This window comes from Desmodus rotundus, chromosome 2 (assembly GCF_022682495.2).
Source record: "Desmodus rotundus isolate HL8 chromosome 2, HLdesRot8A.1, whole genome shotgun sequence".
Lineage (NCBI taxonomy): Eukaryota > Metazoa > Chordata > Mammalia > Chiroptera > Phyllostomidae > Desmodus > Desmodus rotundus.
The window spans coordinates 10,529,978-10,551,301 of record NC_071388.1 but is presented as its reverse complement, the minus strand read 5'-3'; the positions used below and the strand labels follow the sequence as shown (position 1 = coordinate 10,551,301).

At 42.7% G+C, this 21,324-nt stretch overlaps 1 protein-coding gene across 17 annotated transcripts in view; it reads right to left on the bottom strand.

Annotated features, from left to right (window-relative positions):
• The window catches only part of PCBP3 (poly(rC) binding protein 3), a 223,542-nt gene that overhangs the window by 98,394 nt on the left and 103,824 nt on the right, over positions 1 to 21,324 (bottom strand). For 12 of the 17 annotated variants that reach the window (XM_045196615.2, XM_053917769.1, XM_045196612.2 and 9 more), the window contains one exon: positions 1,787 to 1,869. The exons of the other annotated variants lie outside the window; for them this stretch is intronic. The gene's annotated coding sequence lies outside the window, so the exon portion shown is untranslated. The remainder of the gene's footprint in view (positions 1 to 1,786; positions 1,870 to 21,324) is intronic. 17 annotated transcript variants of the gene reach the window in all.

The window sequence follows — 21,324 nt, the reverse complement described above, 5'->3', positions numbered from 1 at the left end:
TGACCTGCATGAACCCCAGTTCTCCCTCCCAAACTGTTGCAGGGATAGAGTCAGACCTCACTCCCTGACCTGTGTGGTGTCCTCTGGGCCTCCTCATCTCCCTTACGGATCCTGGCTGAGCCCTGATCAGTTTCCTGTTCTACTGCAGCCTGTCAGGTTGGGGCACCCAAACCCATCCCTGATCCTCTTCCCTCTCTGATGCTCCCTTGATGAGCCTCTGTTTGCTGCATGGAATCTGCGTGAGTCCCTACTTCCAACCTGTCCTCATCTTAGCTACAGTCTCATCTGTCCAGCTGTTGATTCAACAGTCACCTAAATGTCAAAGTGTTTCACCTTAACATGTCTGAAGGTCAACACTCCCACTATGCTCTCCGCAGCCTTATTAGTCTCAAGAGCTCAAGAGGATGCCATCCTTTACCAGCCTAAAACCTTGCCATCATCCTTGTCCCCCTCACATCACTGCCACTCTGCTGGGAATCCACACGGGCTCTGCCTTCCAAACACATCCCAAATTTGACCAGCTTTCTCTGCCTCCTCAGCATTACCTCTCACCTGACTCACATAGCACCTCCTAATTGGTCCCTACTTCTACCCTGGGTCCCCTGAGCATCTATTCTCCACCCAGAAGTCAGAGCAATTTTGCAAAACCTCCTTTTGCTCTGGCCCCTCTGCCCTCACAGAGTGAAAGCTCTCATAGGTCACACTGACCCACTGGCACCTCTCCCCCTTGCTCACCAACCCACCACGCTGGCGCATGGCTATTCTCTAGCCATCCTCACCCTGAGGTCTCACACTGGCCGTTCCCTCTGTCTGGAATGCTATTCTCTCTCCATTACTCATGCACTTAATGCACTCTCTCCATTACTCCATTACTCCTTTACTTAAATGTCACCTTCTCAGTGCAGCCAACCCTGATGGTCCTGTTGACTACTAACAACCTCCAATCACAACCATGCATGTGCGTACATATATGCCAACACACATGTGCACACACACACACACTACCTCACTGTTGTTCTTCCTTTTCCTTTATCAATGGAGCTCATCACTTGATTTCTCAGGTGTATAGTCTACCTTTTAGGACTGTCTCTGGGAACAGAGCCTGTCAGTGTGTTTGCTGATAGACCCGACCCAGCCTAGAACCAGAACCTGGCATAAAGCATGTACTTGATCTGTCTGCCAAATGAATCTGTTGAATCTGAGTTCGCAATTAAATTTTCCCAGCTTCATTAGAATTACTCCTAAAATCAGTTCTGATTCTGAAGTGTCTCATTACCTTCATTATGTTTCTAACCCAAAGAGAATCACCTGTAGTCAGTGAAAGCATTAACATTCTGTATAGATGAAAAGTAACATCACCACACAATCCAGGTTGCATCATTGAAGGAACAGGACGTTCTTTCTCATTTCACTACAAATGACCCTGTTAAAGGAAACGAACAACCGAGAAGCAGTCTGCATCTGAGAGGCATGAACACCAGCAGGTTGTGCTCACCCCGTTAGGAGGTTAATGGAAGCCAGGGTGCAATTCAGGGTTAAGAACCTCAAAAGAAGTGGTCAAGCAAAGGGAGCAACCAGAAGTGAGGACCAGGCCCCGAGTTGGGGTGGGAGAAGGGAGGGTCAAGATCTGGGCTGAGGTGGGTCAACCAACAGGCACTAAGGTCGGGCACAGGCAGGGCACAGGTGGGCAAAGCAGACCAGGAGAGGCAGGGGTCACAGGTGAGTCATTGTTTGCGACAGGATGGGGCCGGGCAGGTAGGTCACCAGCAGGGGTAGATGAAAGTACCTGGGAGTGTCTCCTTCTCCCGGCCTGTGGACGCCTGTCCTGCCAGCCCACCTGCTTCCCCCGAGGGTGAGGACACTGTCCATCTACCAAAAAGCAAGGGAAAAGTGTCATGTTACCCGATGAACTCAGCAAGGCCAATGTTATGGCACACCTTGAAATCCCACTTGGCCCCAAATGCTCATCATTCTGATATCTGGGGGTCCATGAACACCCGATATATTTGAAATTTGATTTGTGCCCACCAGAAGTTGTCAGGCACAATTTCATAGGTCAAGGCACTGCTCCCTGGTGAAGAGACACTGTGTGCCCCCGACTGTGTGCTCCTGTCCATTCCCCACGTGGGTGCTCCCACTGTCTCCAAGGTGCCCTCCCTATCTCTGCTCTGATCTACTCAGTCCTTTACCCTTTCCTTGCAGCCTGTATAGCCTGACCTGTACCTCAAAGCTTCAACTGCTTACTGTGGCTTCTGACTTACAACACATTGTTGGAACAGCAAGTGCCCTCATATACAGCAAAAGTGTGTTTTTACAAATCTGGCAACACATTTTGAAGAGTTCAGAGGTGCCTAGTGTGCTGTGGACCCCAGCCAAGCACCTATGTCTACTTCAATGGAGCAAAGCAACTGAGGAGGAGGCCCGGCTTGTGGGCACTGTCACCCTCCCGGGAGGTCTTTCGTGAGACTCCATGTGCCGTAACCCAGTGCCACCAATCCCAACCCTCCCAGGGAATGGCTGGGGTCTCAGGAGGCTCCTTAATAGAATGCAGGCAGCAGGAACACGCTTCTAAAAACCTTAGATGAAACCTCAAGATGTAGTCATTATCCTACTCATACCTAAAGAAATATGTTCTAGAAATAGGCACTAGATTAAAAAGACATGCCAAATCCCTAAAAAGGGGAGAAACTAACACTACTTAAGTACTTTATTTTTTACAAGCATTTTCATTATTATTCTCCTATACCTAATTTTTGCCAGATTAGGAAACAAGTATGATTATCACCACTTTTACAGAGTAGGCATAAGGCTCAGGGAGGGAATGCAGCTGTCAGGGTCACAAGGAGGGAAGATCCCGCTCCATCAGCACACTGCTGGCCTCTGGGATGCGCTCCTGTGCAAGGAGCAGGACAGACAATTCCTTCAGAGGGTGAGGGTAAATTCAGGACACATTGCTATTTATGGCATTTTAATGACTGTTATTCTGTGTCCCTTCTATGTAGGAGCAGTAATGATGCCAGAACATTCTCTGCTCTGTGTGTTCCCAAAGTGGTAGGTGAATTACTTCACTTCATGTTTCAGGTTTCCCAGTGATCAAATAATAGTAACAAACCATGAGTCTGGAATAAGCTTGGCAATACATGTAGATTCTTTTAACAATAACAATTAAAACTCTTCCTGGTCTTAGGAAGTTTTCATAACTCTTCAAAACTATAGATATTTAAGTATAGAGTAAAAATATAAACAAAGAAAAGTCAGACTCTCCTACTTTGCTGAGCTCACAGTCACTGTCACCATCCCTGTGAGCCCATCCAGGATGTCCTGTGTGTGTGGCAGGGAACACACATGCCTGCTCTACACTTGACATAGTATTCTTTACCTTCATACATCTAAGAATTTTCTTCAATCAGCACATTCAGAGGTCCCTCAGCATGAGAAGTAAAATACTGTACATTTTTAATTTCAGAGAAGTTAACCAAAACCTTCTTCATATAGGTCTTGGCAAATTATATCCCGTCAAGTTCATGAGTACTATCTTTCCAGACACTGCCCACACAATTCACTGTTCACATTCTGATCTCTGACAAATTGAGAGGTGAAATGTTACCACATCAATTTAATTGTTCAAGACTTTAAGCTCTTGTTTATGTACACTGAACATCTGGACCTTGTGTGTGTGCAAGGCCTGCTAATGGCCTTTGTCCATGAAGCAGAATAATTAATGACTCACCACGGATGGCGTGGGAATTATTACATTTATATATACACGGTGTAAGTTCTTATTAACTATTTTTGGTTTTTTTACTGATAATCTGTATATGATGCTCTTAAATGCCTCATGCATTGGTCAATTGACCTGGAAGACCATGAAGCAGATAGATTGTGCCCTTGGTCCTCTCTGCCTGCTCACCCCTCACCGTGCTCCTCCATTACTGCCATGCGCGCTACTGCTGCTTCTCATGAGGTCTGTGGCATGAACATCCTGTTCTCCATACTCCCTGTATATTGTACACATGGGGTCCCCACCAGGCTTTCTCTGACCTTTCACACCCTTACTTCATGGCTAGATATGGTGTCTGGTCCCATCTTCAAGGAGTTCTTTTAGCATGGGTGCATGAGCATCGCTTTTCCCTATGTGCTCACATGTTTGAAAATATATTATTGAGAAAATTCTTCCCTTCCTAAAGATTTCCTATACTTTGCTTCACTTTTATCTAGTATGAAAATCACTGTGGAAACATCTGGGGCCAGTAGACATAAATAGAAAAATGGGTAAAACTGAGAAAAGCACTTCACAAAAGAGATCCAAATGGCCAATAAGCACATGAAAAGGTACTTAAGTCTCATTAGTAATCAAAGATATGCAAATTAAAAACAAAAATAGATGTAAATACTCACCCACTAGACTGCCTAAAATATAACAGTCTGGCAATTCCTTGCCAAGTGCTGGCAAGAACAAGGAGTAATGGGAACGCTGAAACACCTTCCCATCACTTAGGCTGTTATTTTGTTCTGAAAACCCTTCTACTATAGGGGAAAACAATGTACCCACTGATTGTAATGGAAAAATTATGATGTGTTCAATCCCAACCAAAGATAACCAAACAATTTTCACAGGTAGAAAAAAATATGAATTGGATGGTAAAAACAAACTTATAAAAGTAATAAATAATTTAAAAGCAAATAAACACAATTTTCATTTGTTCAAAATGCAGTATTAGGAAGGCTTGACAGTATGCCTCAGAGGAAGAGGACAGCATTTCCCAGTGGTCTGGCTGGAGGAGAACGGTACAAGAGAGTCACTCTTTAGAAGGCACATTCTAATTTCTGCACTATTTTCTTCACCACTTTATATGCCTTGTGAGGCTCATGGTTATTTTGCATTGCGAGTGCATTTACAAGTTGCAGCACAGCACAGCACCATTAGGACAGGATGATGACACATGGAAACAGATTCACAACAGAAGAGAGTGTGATGGGAGATGTAACCGCTGTGGCAGCTCTCACAAGGCGCACACATGAACCTATTGTTGTTCATCCAAATACTGTATACAGTGACATTCATTCCATATTTTCTGGTGGAAAAGGATAATGGGCGGAAATAGGAGAAGGTCCATCAAGGAACATGTATAAAAAACACATGCACAAAGCCAAAGGGGGTAGGTTCAAGGATGGGAGGTGGAGATGAGTGGGGCGGGGGGGGCCGACATGGAGTGAAAATGGAGACAACTGTACTTGAACAACAATAAGAAATAATAATAAGAAGAAGAAGAAGAAAATTTTAAATAGTAAAATTCATAATAGTAAAATTTGCAATAAATCTAATAAAATATTTGTAAGAAAAAAAGAAGAAATTGGTATATGTCTCTTTTTTGAAAACATAATGCTATAATATCACTCCATATAGTTTGTTTATTTAATTTGTTTGGGGTAAAAAGGTCATTGTATGGAGGGGAAAAGATGGTGCTCCAAAATCTGGTTTAGTTTGGAAGAGCAGTTGTGGAGAAAAGTGGTTGCCTGATCAATTGCTATGTGAGGCACCTCTGTATTTTCCTGGTCTGAGTACAAACTATGAAAAAAACCCAGATCAAATAACAAGACAGATGTGCATGAGCAGGGGAGCAGCAGCTCCACTCAGAGAGGCATGGCCATGAGACTTGTGCCAGATGCAGGCCGTGGCTCCTGGGATAGCAATGGGCCATCCTGAAATCTGGTTGCTTTTCAGACTGTCTTTGTCTCTAGTTGTCAACAATGATGTGCTTAGATGTGAGAAGGGTGATCTTGTTTGTTTCCTTTTAAACTTACACATTATATCATAGGCTGTTTCATTGATATCTTTCAATGGTTTGGAAAGATCCATGGCCTTTACCTATTCAAATATTTTTATTTATTTATTTTTAGAGACAGGGGAAAGGAGGAAGAAACAGACAGAGAGAAACATCAATGTGTGGTTGCTCTCACATGCCCCTATTGGGGACCTGGTATGTAGCCTTTCCCCAATTCTTATCGCTCTGCTCTGAGCCTGGCTACAGTGGATAGATGCTGTACTAATCATGTCTGTAATTAAGGGCACACTCTTCCAGTGGCATTGCCCCCATCCCTTGTCCAGGCCAATATGCTTCTCAGAAAGAGCTCAAGACTGAAATTTACTTTTTAGCCATCCATCACACTACACTGTTAAGTTTACAATCCACCAAAACCCCTAAGTCTTTATTGAATACCCACCAAATTTTAATGAATTCACTCAACATATCATCTGTGTAGAATTTTAGGTAGCCCACTGTCCTGGTCTCAAGATGTATCTATCATCTATTGGACATGAGCACAGGAAAGCTTAATGTTACAAAATCCAAAGCTTGGTTCAAGGCAACAAGAGCAGCAGGGTCATAACAAAGGTGTGATTCTGTCAAGGAGTGATGTAGACTCCTGGCTAAGGGAGAGGGCAGAAGCAAGTACTGTGAGGTAGGATGGGAAGACTGGTGGAAGAAGGCCACAGGCCCAACCATACTCATTTGCCTCTTCATCTCCCAGATTGCCAATGAATCATGCAAAGAAGTCAGAAAAATAAACCACTCATGGCCATAAATGTGGAAGGTTTTCTGTAAGCTTCAATGTGACAGCATGGATGGCTGGGAACCTTGAGGTCCCTCTGAAGACCTTCTAGAAAGGCAGTGTGCCCTGGAGGGAGACTCAGGTTCCAGCCAAATGGGGTGCCATGTAGGAACCAGAGGTCACGGAGCCTCCTGTCAACATCCTACATGAGCTGCTAGCTTCTAAAGTGGCATGAGGCCCAGCCCAAGTGAGCTGTCTGTCACCCAGCTCAAAGTACAAGGCCCTAAGAGAGATGAGGGCCTCACATACTATGCTCACACACTTTAGGGCCCAGATAGGACCAGAATGGGCTTCTTTTTCAAGAAACACCAAAGTCATGAAAACATCCTACCACGTTAAAAAAAGCACACACATACAAAACACAGCAGGAAATAGAAGAACATATGTTCAGAAATATGTACAAAAAGAAACATGAGTGGTTTCAGTCATCAGCCTGTCATGTGATTTCAAAGGAGAAAGAAAACAAAAACTCACAAGAGATTTTAAAACTGTAAACTGGCCATCAAAAAAGAAAGGGAAGTAAGACTATCATGAAACAAAGTTATATTAGAATTTAAACAGCTTTAGATGAAGTAAAGTTATGCAGCATAACTGGAAACTGTGGTAGAAAGTAAGGGATCCAGAGTAAATTATAATCTATTAAAAGAATCATACATATATTCTACAATTGAAAAAATACAGGGTCTAAAATGAATAATTCACTGGACAGAGACTGGACATAACAGAAAGCAGAAAACTGTAAAAGAAATGTAGGAATTTGGGACCTAAAGGATGACTGTAAAGAGAGGCGACACAGAGCCAGGCTAACCTGCATTTCACTTGGGCGCTAGTATTTTCTAGCATTTAGAAAAATTACTGTTATTAGCCCAAGGCCAGTTCCCTTTCTGTTGATGGGAATGCATAGATGCCTTGGGAGGCAGTTACAGAATGGGAGTGAGGCACTCCCTGGGGACCCACGCAGTCCCTCAGTTCACACAGGGAACGGTGCTCTCAACAGGCCTTTCAGGGCAGTTCAAGCCTGCAGGCACACCAACACCTTCTAACAAATTGGCACAATGTCACCTGGACTCTAACCCAGGGTTGCAAGGGCCATCTCCCTCCCACCTCCCAAGGAGCAAGTCTTACTTACAGCACTCTGTCAATGGTGGAAACTTCCTGTAGATTCAAACCACAGAAGAGATGCAGGAGAGCACTGTGGGAAAAAGTACCAGCAGCACTGGTGGGCCCAGCACTTCATGGGCCCAGAAACTCAGCTGGGCTGCAGTCAGTGAGTGAACTCAAGGAGCTAGTGAGGGCGAATGAAGGAGGGAGGGAGATTGTGCACAAGTCAGTCCAGGAGCCCTGAGCCTGTGGTGATATCATCCAAAGCCTGGAATGCTGCTACGGTGACAAATCCCCTGAACTTGAGAGGCAACTGGAGTCCTGTGTTCTGGAACAGCCCATTGCTGCTGCTGCCTCCTGCAGATCTGTGCTCCCACAGGGCAGTGCAGTGGTGTTCTCACACCTGGGTGAGAGGGGCAGCAGTGGAGAGGAGGAGGCAATGGGTGGCCAGGTCCACACCAGTGACTTCCACCTGCTTCTGTCCTCTGGGCAAAAGGAATAAAAGTTTCCAGGAGGTAAAACCATCAGCTTCTCATGCAATGAACACATTAAACAGGAGTGTTTTGAACTGTCTTCCATGTTTTCTTTGCTAAACAAATTTAAATCTCCACAACTTGTAAAGAAAAGTCATGCTGATATATTAAACTAAATCAAGTTGAATTACCAGGAAACTATCACACAAGAATGTGATAATGATATTCTGGGAAATCTGAATAAGTCTCCCTTCAGATATATTTGCTTTGCCACCCATAAGAAACCACAATTAAATCCCACAGTCTGATGCTAAGTAACAAGAATTCTGCTAATGATTTTCACTGTGTAATTGAAATGCCTTCAGCAATTTACTGTCAGTAAAAGCAAAGCCAAGTAACACCATATCTAAAAGTGAGTGTCTCCAATGGCAGAAATCTTCATCTTGTTGAAGGATTGTTGCTGGGGAGCATGAGGGTGCCTCTGAGGGGAAAGACAGCAATAGCTCTCAAAATGCCTTGGCCTCTGCTAGGGCTGCCACACAGAGGGTGGTCCCACAGCTCAGGGGTCTCCCCTTAAAAAGGTTTGAAGACAATTCCACCAGGGTAAGCATCAGGGAGCAGCTTGAAAGACAGAAGCTCACACATCCTGCCAAGCAAGGACACTGGTGGTAGCTTTGGACAACCTGAGTAACAGCGGGGATGAAAACTACAGGCACCTAATCAAACAATCAAACAAATCCCAAACCATGAGAGCTCACTAACTCCATGAGATTCTGTGCCCTCCTTCACACTGCTCCTCCCTTGGAGGACCCTTCTGTCCCCTACTCCAGAAAAGGCCCAGCATGGACACCCTTCTTCTCTGAGCCCCTCACTGCCCTGTCTCACTGCTCTGGCCTGGGGGTGCCCAGCCAGTGTCTGACATACAGGCCAGGGAGCCAGGGCCTGGTGGTGTCTTCCCAAGGACAGGCCAACGGAGAACTGCCTTTGTCACCAAAGAGCTGTCTTACTTATCTTGTGCATGTCCCTCTCCCTCCCCATACATAAGGTCCTTCATTTATTAAAATAGGAATAAAAGAATGCCAGGTGGCTTGTCAATAAGTTAAACATATGACTACCACATGACCCAGCTGTTCCACTCCTAGGGATATGTCCCCAAAAAAGTGAAACAGGTGTTCAGATAAAACTTGAACAAGAATATTCCTGGAACGCTATCCACAATGCCAAAAGGTGGAAAATACCCTAATGTCCATTAATGGATGAATAGATAAACATAATGTGGTCTCTCCATACAATGGAATATTATTCAACCATAAAAATGAATGAAATTGTGATACATGCTACAATGTGGCAAAACCCTGAAAACATGCTAAGTGAAAGAAGCCAGACACCAAAGTCCACATTCTGTATAATTCTATTTCTGTGCCATGTCAAGAATAGGCAAATCCAGAGGCAAAATGCAGATTGGTGTGGCTAGGACAGGGGGAGCAAGGGTTGGGAGTGACTGGTTAATAGGTATGAGGTTTTGTTTGGGGGCTATGACAATGTTCAGGACTAGATAGATGTGGTGACTGTACAATGTTGTGAATGTACTCAATGCCACTGAACTGTACATTTTTAAATGGTTAATTTTATGTGGTGAGAATGGCACTTCAATTAAAAAGTGGCTACCTCAGAGTTGCTTTTAGGATCAAAAGTGAGTATTACGTCAATGTGTGTGTGTGTATCTAGATGACAGACGATAATAATGAATGTGTGTGTTTGCATATATTTAGATATACGTATAAATATGTTTTTCCTTAAACAATGCCTGACACATAGTAGTGATACTCTTCTTGTTCTTGTTAATTACGTATTGGCCTTCCCATTTGATGAAAAAGAGCCCCAAAGAGCCAGCTGAAAAGAACCAACAAGTTAATAGCCATGAGGCCCAAAGGGGCAAGCAGCTCTCAGATTGAGGAGAGCCCTGACAACCACATACTCATCCCGAACCTTTTCAATGACCAATAAGTGACATCTGTTTATATCTGATGGGGCCTGCCCTCAGACAGGTCAACCACAGATTGCTCTCCCAAAAATGCAGCCATTGAGTACATAAAACATGGTGCCTTGGGCAGCTCGAGCACCACAACATAACGCCACAGGCAAGGTGGCTTGAATGGCAGACATTTGTTTCTTGCTCTTCTAGAGGCTAGAAGTCTGAGATCAGGGAGTAGGCATGGTCGGTTCCTGGTGAGGGGCTTCTTCTCAACTTGCAGATAGCCTCTTTCTCACAGTGTCCTCACATGGAGAGGAGAGAGAGCACTCTAGTATCTCTTGCTCTTCTTATAAAGCCACAGTCCTGTTGGATTAGGATTTCATTTAACCTTATTTATCTCTTTATAGGTGTTATCTCCAAGTGCAGTCATACTGGGGGCAAGGAATTCCACGTGTGAGTTCAGGAACATAAATTGATCCACAGCAAATGGTTTCTGAGGAGGAGAAAATCGGTTCCATGATGAATCAAGTGCATCCTTAATGATTCCAGTGCTCTGCTTACAGGTGAGGCTTAACAGGGACATCTGGAGGCTCTAAGTGAATTATCACCCTCAGCCTCTGCTGTGGAACTCTAGATGATAATAATACCTGGACTGCCACATCGGTATTAGGAAGGGATAAGAATATGGGGGTAGACCATTTTAAAGTCACCATGGCATTTCCAAATTTAAAAGACATAATTTACACCCAACATTACTCACCATTACTGTTAGCCCCAGAGTCTCCATGAGGCTTTCTGGAAGCATTCAACTAAAAACATCATTCCTAAGCACAATAATTAAGAGGAACGTAATCTAAGCCTCTCCCAATCTCAGTGACATGAAGGAAGAGAGCAACCAGCCCTTATTCAGAATGAATGATCTGCTTCTTTTATTTTCTCTAACTCTGTTAAATCTCACCCCCAGTATCTTTAGAGAAGGTCAGTGGTCTCCACAGTAGTCCCCACAATGCAAGGCTGAAGCTGTGCCTGGGCCGGAAGGGAGTGGGAATCCCCAGGTGATCAGACTGAAAGTAGGAGCCCGAGACAGCCATGGGACAGCAAACAACCGATGAGCTACAATAGGAAACTGTCCCAAGGGTCTGACAGGCTGGCTGCCTGCTGGCTGGGACAGCAGTCACAGCTCTTTAGTGCAGTTACTGCCCTATTTATTTATGCTAGCTTCCTATTTTGTGCTGCTGTTTCTACCAACTTCTTCATTTGAGGAATGTAATTTTTCTAAAACAAAAAATCTAGTCACATCATTCCTTGCTTTACACCCACCAAAAGCCTACCCTGCCTGGCCTGAGAATGTGGTCCAATTCTGTAAGGGTCTCCTGGGCCATAGCCTGGCCCCCCTACCAACCTCACCCGCAGCACCATCCCAATAACCTGCAGCAGTCACCGCAATGTCACATGGGCACTGGCTCACACTGCTCAGTCTACCTGGAGTATACAGCCCACCTGGCACTATCCCCAAAGGACCACTGCCACCAGTTCTACAACTTGGGAATGAGGGTAGACCCAGCACTGCTTGCCATCATACAGGATGGTCAGGTCTGCTCCAGAGGTGGACACAGTGCCACGTACCATTCCAAACCCAAGCAAAATAAGTTGGCATCAGATTTTGCCATAAAGATAAATAATTAAGGTGGTCCTCCTAAGCCAATTAGATATAGACTACTCTCAGAGGTGACAGAGATTCTCCAAGGCCAAGGCCAGTCTGGATTAGGGTTAGGGGCACATATTGGAAGTGTATGTGTGTGTGCATGTGTGTGCAAGTGAGAGAAACACATGGATCTCCACACACATTCTTGTCTTACTTCATACACAGGATACCAAGTACACACACTTCCCAGTCAGCATCTAGAAGCTTGTCTAAATCTCTAATGCTCATCAGCTCACTAAATGCACATAAAATATTCACATGAAACATTTCTCTTTTCTTTAGAAAGGAACTCTGTAAGATGACAAAAGGTGTTCTGGTTGTATAAGAAGCTGCTCCCAGGACCCCCAACGAGCCCCTGCAGGAGATGCTGTCACACCTCCCTCTCTGTAAGGGAACTCCAGGCACTGGCAGAATGCCCATGGGTCAAGGTCACCCAGGAAACATGTAGATAAGCTAGGATTCAAACTGAGGGGACTGGCCCATGATTACCACTGATTAGAAAGGAACTAACAGCGCCAGCATTCACGTAGTCAGCAGTGCTCTGGATACTCTAAGCATTCATCTCAACCAGCAACCTGGACAGAGCACCAAAACCTGGGCCAGTGTCATAGCCGTGGGGCATACAGGTGAGCCCACAGAGCACCAGACACTTCCAGCAGATGTGCACAGAGCTGGGGTGGAGGGGACACCAGGACAGTTGGTCCATGAACCCTACATACAGAGTTGCTGTCCTTGAACCAAGTCAGGCTCAAGAGGGCTCAAGAGGAACCCACATATTCTATTTGGTAGCTGTTCCTGTGATAACAGTGGCCCTGAGCAGGGAAGAAGGAGCCACACTGAAGGCACCTTGTGAACCAGGTTCTGAGCCAGGCACTTGCGCTACCTAATTATTCCCCACAGTCCCCCCGCAGATGAGACCCTTGGCTTAACGAGACTAAGCAAGTTGCTCTCAGTCACAAGTGGCCGGTGCAGGGGCCCCATTCTAAACAGTCCCCATTCACTGTGAGGCAGACCTAACTAACCCAGGATCAACATGAGCAGGTGCAGGAGAAATGTCCACAGAGAGGGCATGGACACCTCTGGCTTCTCCCCCAACCCAAGTTGGAGAGGCTGCAGCCTTCCACAGCAGGTTACCCCTAGAAGCTGACCCTGAGGTCTCTTTCAAGCAGCAAGGCAGGTGGAGAAGCAAGAGAAAGGATCTAACCTAGCCCAAATCCTTGGCCTCCTCAGGAAGCATGTCCGTACAGTTCCCTGGACTGGGCTTTCCTACTGACTCCTCCTGTACCAGGCATGTCCCACATTTGAGAAGGAGGTGCTCTGGGCAGGCCAGGCCATGCCCACTGAGAGCAGTGAGTAGATTCCCTGCCCAGCCCACACTGGGCCTCTACCACTGACCCTTCCCCTCTAGTTCCAAGCCCTTGGGGCCCCTGTCTCAGTCAATGGGGCCAAACTCGCCACACCCCCTTCCTTCCTGGAACACCACATTATGGGCTCAGCTCCCTCAGCTCCCAGGAAACTCATATCTGTCTCCATGTTTGCAATTATCACTTAGCAAAGAGAACAGAATGATGACACCATTCCCTCCCTTGCCAGAATGCAACACACAGAAAGGAACATTTAAATCTTGCTTTTAGGTTCTGTAACTGTTAATATTAAAAGCATGAAAACACCCTTGAGTCAGCTGACTCCATGTGTCCCCCACGTGCACTAACCGTATCTGACTGCCCCTTCCCAGAAAACTCTCTCAGGGCTCCTGTCTGCTGGGTCACATCCATGTCTACATCCATGTCCTGCAGAAGCTGCTCAGTGGCTTCCCTACCTCCCCCACAGCTGGGTTTCATGAGGTGCCTCATGTCGGCAGTGAGATGAACTGAAACAGGCAGAAATAGGGTCAGAACCACCAGCACCTCACACCAGAGGTAACTAGTAGACAGCTGGTTTTGCTGTAGCACAATGATATTTGCGAAACTCTATTTCAGAAACCTGGGCCAGTGTCATAGCCGTGGGGCATACAGGTGAGCCCACAGAGCACCAGGCACTTCCAGCAGATGTGCACAGAGCTCTCAGTGCACATCTTTTTCAATAAGAAAAAAAGGGGGAGGAGACTTTTGAACTAGACTTTCACATTTCTAATAATAAAGCTATTTTCTGCCATTATTTCAATAACAAAAGCCATGCATAGCATGACACACATTATGTGATTAGAAGCTAAACTAACTGGTTGTTTGATACAAATAAAATCAAGCCTAACCTATTAGTGAGCAAATCTGAGCAAGGTGGGACCAGACCAAAAAAAGCCAGTGACCAGACTGAGGCTTCTAGGAGCATGATAAACATGGGAAGAAAGAGAGAATGTGCTGTAAGAAGCCAAGATGGGATACGAAAAAGGTAGTTGTGTTTGACAGACATGTCCCATGTATGCAGAGCAGTCCATATAAAGCAAAATCACATTCTCCCCAGGCTGACAGCACTGCTGCGATTACCACACAATAAGTTGTGCAGTGGGCAGTGGGGCTGCCCCTCCCATGGACCTCTTCTTCTGCACCATGAACACACCTGAGCTGAAGATGGCTGAGACCCAGCCAGTGTCACCCCTCCATATCTGGGAATGCCCCTCTTCCTTCTATTCCTCTTCTCTGACAGGCATCCAACCAAATTCCCTAAAGTCAATTCTGCCACCTGCTACCCACTGTCTTTCAAATACTCCTTGCAGAGATGTCAGGGGAAGACAGGACAGAAGACCAAAAATTAAAGGAAAACAGTAACAAACCCATGTCTATACAGCACTCTCTCATGGCTTCTCCCCCATATATTGTAGTTATCACAGTGCAAACATCGAAGCGCCATCAACCCTGAGATTTTATCAGGAAACATTGTGCCCAGGGCCTACACAAGGCCTGGTACATGATCAGAGCACCGGGAGGGCTCAATGAATGTCACATAAATGAATTATTATCCAAGTATCATCCAAGCCAGAAATGGGGAATAAGATTTCACTCAAGGACTCAAACTCCAAAACCTCAGTTCTGCAAAATATGCTGCCAGCACTAGAAATGCCCTTGCTACTTGTATTGTTTTGCCAGTGAAGAAGCTGGTTAGAGGAAGGACAGATTTAGAGCCAGCTGTAGCACTGTCTGCCCAAGAGTGACCAAATTTGGTCATTCTAAACTTGTTAAACTTCTAAGCCAGGTGTGTCAAACTCAATAATAAACAAGAAGGCAAGCACTAAAGAAGTTAGACACATACATACTGTTTTTTAAATTAAATTACTTAGACAAAAGCCTGTAATACACAAAAAAAAGATGATGAAAATAACCACAAAAGTTATATGACATGGAAAAGGTCAGGTTCAGGCTAATGCTTGAAAGGTCTGCAAGGCAAGTGGTCTGATCTAAAAGGGTGATGTGGGGATAGACCTCCAGGGTCACGACCTCACTCCAAACCAAGAGACCACTGGAGGAATTCCTCCATGAGAGTGAGGTGGTTTCACATAAGTCCACAGATTCTATGATACTCCTTATGTTCTATGATTCTATGATGAGACTATAACTCCCCTCCCCTAAGAGTAGACTCTACTTGGTAACACACTTGTAAAGTGTAAGTGTCCTGACATCTAAGATTAGGACATAACAAGCATGTGATTCTTCCCTACTCCCTCTTTTAGATCACTGGCTTCAGGGAAATGAATTGCCATGCCATAAGGACATGCAGCCCTGTGGACAGGCCTAAAGGTAGGGAACTAAGGTCTCCTGCCCAAAGCTACACAGGAAGCCAACTTGGAAGCAGCTCCTCCAACCCCAGTCAACCTTCATATGACATAGTCTGGCCAACATCTGCCACCTCATTAAAGACCCTGAGCAGAACCACCCAGATAAGCCACTGCTAAATTCCTGACCCATAAAACCCATGAGATATTACATAGCTGTTGTTTTAAGCCACTCATTGTGGATTGATTTGGTAACTAGCAAGGGAAAACAATAGAGAAAGAGCAGATGGGGTGGAATCCATTGAGAAACAATTGTAAAGAACACCACAATGCAAGCCTATGTCAGGAAGCCAGGGAGTTTCATGGGGAAGCAAATAGAGAGAAACCAGATCCTGCAAGCTGAGCAGGGGGCTGCTGTCAGAACCAACAGCATGGGGGCTCCATGGGCAGTAACTTTCCTACTGGGCTGTGGTGTCTGCTCCAGTGAAAGCTGACAGGGAAGAGAGGCAGGACAGCTCAGAAGCAGCCACTGCATCCCTACAGGCACACATCCCCACAGGAGAGGCCATCCAGCACCTCCCACCTGGCTGCATGCCCACGCCCGTCCACTTCCTATCAGTCACCAGAGACAGGCATTCTCAAATGCAAACCTCCACAAATGATATTTGAAGAAAACTGATATAATCAAAGAGATACACCAAACTCAAAATAAGAATGGTCATCCGAGAAATCATAAATCCAATAATAATATGTATGTTCAGGGTAATGGGCGTGGTATTCCACATGTGACAAACAAGAGGGGAAATACTCTCAAAATAAAAACCTAACATGTGAGGTATACAGGCATGGCTTAAGAGCAAAGTAGAAACTTAGAAGATGGAAGCCAAGGACATTTTCCAGAATGTAGAGTGAAAGAAAGTATGAAAGATACCAAGAAGAGGTCTTTCAGTTCCAGAAGAAATGAACACAGAGGACCCAATGAACAATATTCTGATTAAATTTATGAAATCCAAAGATAAAGAGAGAGCTCTAAAACTTTAGCATGACAACACTAAACACCAAGACAATGGAATTCTGAGTGAAAATTCTTTCAGTGGAACTTTTTAATGCATGTATCTATTAATATTAGTTCAAATTTCTGATATATCTGGATTTACGTATAATTTTGTTGTGTTTTCTATTTTCTTATGTTTCTATGTTTCTTGTACATCTGCTTCCTTACCTCCTTTAGATTTTTCCCTCCACTGCTTTATATACATATATATTTTATTTCTTAGCCTACACATGATCTCCTGGGTCCCTAATTTATCAAAGTTTGATCTCTTTACCCACCCAAGCAACCCTAGGATCTTAAAACCCTGTGACTCTACTCCCTCCCTGATTTTAATTCCACTGTTTGTTGTTAACCCTGGAATTCATTTACTTTATTGCTTTAAACATTAAATGTGTTTGTATTAACTCACATGCATAAAATGTTATTTTCAATTTCTTCTTAAATCTCATAACATCCATATTCAACAACTATCTTTTCTCCTGAAACTGATCCCTTAGAAATGCTTTTAATAAAGGCCTATAGCTATCAAGTTATCTGAGTTTTTATTTGTATGAAAATGTGGTTATTTTGCCCACATTCCTGAAAGATTTATTCAGGATGAAGTACAGAATGCTGGGCGATTTCTCTTGTCCCACCACATGGAAGATACACCCACCTTCCTGTTTCTACTAGTGTAGTTAAGTCATCTGATGGACTTAATGTTCCTTCTTTGAACAATATTTTTTCTCTCTGTTAAGACCTTTTACTTGTCTTTAGTATTCTAGAGGTTCACCATAATATGTCTAGACACAGAAAAATTTCTCCTTGTTTCACTTGCTTTAGGATTTTGAAACTGTACAATGGTGGCTTTATCAAGAAAACGGTTGGCCATTATCTCTTCAAATATTACTGCTACCTCAGTCCTCTTTCTTCCCCTTTGGGAACACTAGGGAATTCCATTATGCCTTTTCAATTTCTCTCCAAGTCCCTTATCCCCTCTTTCATTGTTTATGTTGCTTTGTCTCTCTGTGCTACATTGTCGGTAATTACTGTAATTACAGCAAAAAAAAAAAAAATAACCCTTAGAAGGATGGTGAATATGGAAAAGAAGGTAAGTGACAGGAAGTGTAGAATAAGAAAGTCTGGCATAATATCATTGAGTTTTTGAGAAAGAAAATGTGGTAGAAGTAGTATCTGACAAGATGAATCACATGAAATATTTTAAAAGGCTACTCCAGTAGAAGGATTATGATATCAAACAGAAACTTGGATCTACAAAAGAAATAGAGTATTATTGGGTTGGCCAAAAAGTCCGTTACATTTTTTTCCATATGATGGCTCTAGGAGTGCAACTTCGTTTGAAACAATTTTGTTAAATTGTATTGTGACAACTGTCATATCAGTGTGCATTAAAAAAAAAACATCAAAACTGGTGAATTTTTGTGCAGCCATTTTAATATTGAAGATGGAAGAAAATATGCAACACTTTCAGCATATTATGCTTTATTATTTCAAGAAAGGTAAAGACACAACTGAGATGCAAAAAGCAATTTGTGCAGTGTATGGAGAAGGTGCTGTGATTGATCGAATGTGTTAAAATTCGTTTGTGAAGTTTCTTGGTACTGTTGACATTTTGGCCAAAAATCTTTTTGCTGTGGGGCTGTCTAATGCATTGGAAGATGCCTGGCCTCTACTCACTAGAAGCCAATAGCAGGAGATAGCCAACATACTCAAAATATCCAAATCAATAAAGATATTGGTGAAAATGAAAAATGTGTCTTTTATGTTATGGGAAAAATGAAATGGACTTTTTTAGTCAACTCAATATAACAACTAAAGAGACTGAATTCACAGTTTAAACTGTCCAACATGGAAAACTCTACACTCACTGGCTTCAATGGGAAATTCCAATAAACAATTAAGAGAGACATATACTAATTCCATACAAATTCCTCCTGAAACTACAAAAGGAGGGAACACTTCTCCACTCACTTTATGAGGTCAAAATTACCTTAATAAAAAAACCACATAAAGCTATTTCAAGGAAAGAAAACTACAGACCCAAATCCCTCATGAATATACATGCAAAAATCCCTAACAAAATCCCTTTTATATAATACATCGTGACTAAGTAGGATTTAACCTGGTAATGTTAGTTCAACAGTAGGAAATCAACCAACATAATTTACCATTTTTATAGCCTAAAAATGAAAGACCATTATTTAAATAAATGTAGAAGAAGAATTTGACAAAATTCAATAAGATTTTACAATAAAAACTCTCAGTGAATTCCTTAACCTGATAAAAGGCATCTATGAAAAACCTACAGCTATCATCATACTTAATGGTGAGAATCTGAATGCTTTCCCTCCAGGATCAGAAACTAGGGAAGGAGGTCCATTGTACTCTCTCTAATCACCATCATACTGGAAAGCTCAAGTAATTGCAATAAACGAAGTAAAAGAAATAAAGGGCATATGTACTGGAATCTATTTTTTAAAAATAAACAGTAAGACTGCAAGATACAAGATTAATATACAAAAATCAGTTGTATTGATATACAATATCAAAAAATTCAGAATGAAATTAAGAAAACAATAACATTTATAATAAAATGGAAAATAAAATACCTAAGAATAAGCTTAACAAAAATGTAAAACCTGAACTGTGAAAACAAAATATTGAAAGAAATTATTAAAGACCTAACTAAATGTAAAGGCATCCTGTGTTTCTGGACTGAAAGACTTTGTATTTTTAACAAGGCAATATTCCCCAAATTTATCTACAGACTCAAGACAATCACCGTGAAATCTGCTCTTTTAAAATATAAATGGTCAAGGTGATCCTAAAATGTATATAGAATAGCAAAAACAAACAAACAAACAAAACAAAACCCAGAGTAGCCAAAACAATCTTGAAAAAGAAGAACCAAATTGAAGGACTCACACTTGCCAATTTCAAAACCTACTACAAATTTTCAGTATTCAAGATAATATGCTATCAGGGTAAGGATGGATGGATGGATACCATAGATAGGTAGGCAGGTAGGTAGATAGATACTGGATTAGAATTGAGAGTCCAGAAATAAACCCATACATCTATGGTCAAAGTTAATTTCTTTTTTTAAATCTTTATTGTACTTTTTTTTCCATTACCATTTAGCCCCCTAATACAATCTGCTCCCCCCAGTAATCACCACACTGTTGTCCATGTCCACGAGTCTTCCCATTTTGCTCAATCCTTCCATCCCCTCACCTCCTGCCCTACCAGCTGTCATGCTGCTCTCCACCGGTAAGTCTGTCCCCATTTTCCCTGTTAGTTCGGTTTGTTCATTAGATTCCACATATGAGTGAAATCCTATGGTGTTTGTCTTTCTCTGACTGGCTTATTTCACTTAGCATAATGTGCTCCAGGTCCATTCATACAGTCACGAAGGATAATTTTTTTTATAGCCAAGTAGCATTCCATTGTGTAAATGCCCCATAGTTGTTTTATACACTCACCTACTGATGGACACTTGGGTTACTTCCTTATCTTGGTGATTGTAAATAACACTGCAATGAACATAGAGATGCTTACGTTCTTTCAAATTAGTGTTTTGGGTTCCTTCAGATATATTCCCAGAAGTGGGTCATTGGGTCAAAAGGCAGATCCATTTTTAATTTTTTCAGGTATCTCCATACTGCTTTTCACAGTGGCTGCACCAATCTGCATTCCCACCAACAGTGGAAAAGGGTTCCCCTTTCTCCACATCCTCACCAGCACTTGTTTGTTGACTTATTGATGACAGCCATTCTGATAGGCATGATATGATATCTCATTGTGGTTTTAATTTGCATTTCTCTGATGATTGGTGACATTGAGCATCTTTTCATGTGTCTATTGGCCATCTGTACATCCTCTTTGAACAAGTGTCTATTCGGGTCCTTTGTCTGGTATTTAATTGGGTTGGTTTTTGGTGCTGATTTTTGTAAGCTCTTTATAAGTTTTAGATATTATGGCTTATCAGATGTATTGGTGTATATGTTCTCCCATTCTGTGGGTTGTCTTTTTATTTTGTTGATGACTTCCTTTGTGTCCAAAACTTTTTATTTTAATATAGTCCCATTTGTTTAATTTTTCTTTTTTGTCCCTTGCCTGGGAAGATATATATGATAAGATATCATTACAAGCAATGTCAGATATTTTGCTGCCTGTATTTTCTTCTATGATTTTTATAGTTTGGGAGTGTAACATTTAAGTCTCTGATCTGTTTTGAATTTATTCTTGTGTGTGATCTAAGAAGGTGGTCTACTTTCATTTTTCTGCATGTATCTGTCCAATTTTCTCAACACTATTTATTGAATAAACTATCTTTAACCCATTGTATGTGCTTGCTTCCTCTATCAAATATTAATTGACTACAAAGGTGTGGGTTTATTTCTGGGCTCTCTATTCTGTTCCATTGATCCATGTGTCAGTTTTTACGCCAGTACCATGCTGTTTTGATTACTATGGTCTTATTGTATATTTGATATTAGGCAACATGATTCTTCCAACTTTGTTCTTTCTCAGGATTACTGTTGCTACATGGGGCCTTTTGTGGTTCCGTATAAATTTTTGAAACATTTGTTCTGCTTTTGTGAAATACATCATTGGAATCTTGATAGGAATTGCACTGAATCTATAGATTTCTTTGGGTAGTATGGACATTTTAATGATGTTAATTCTTCCTATCCA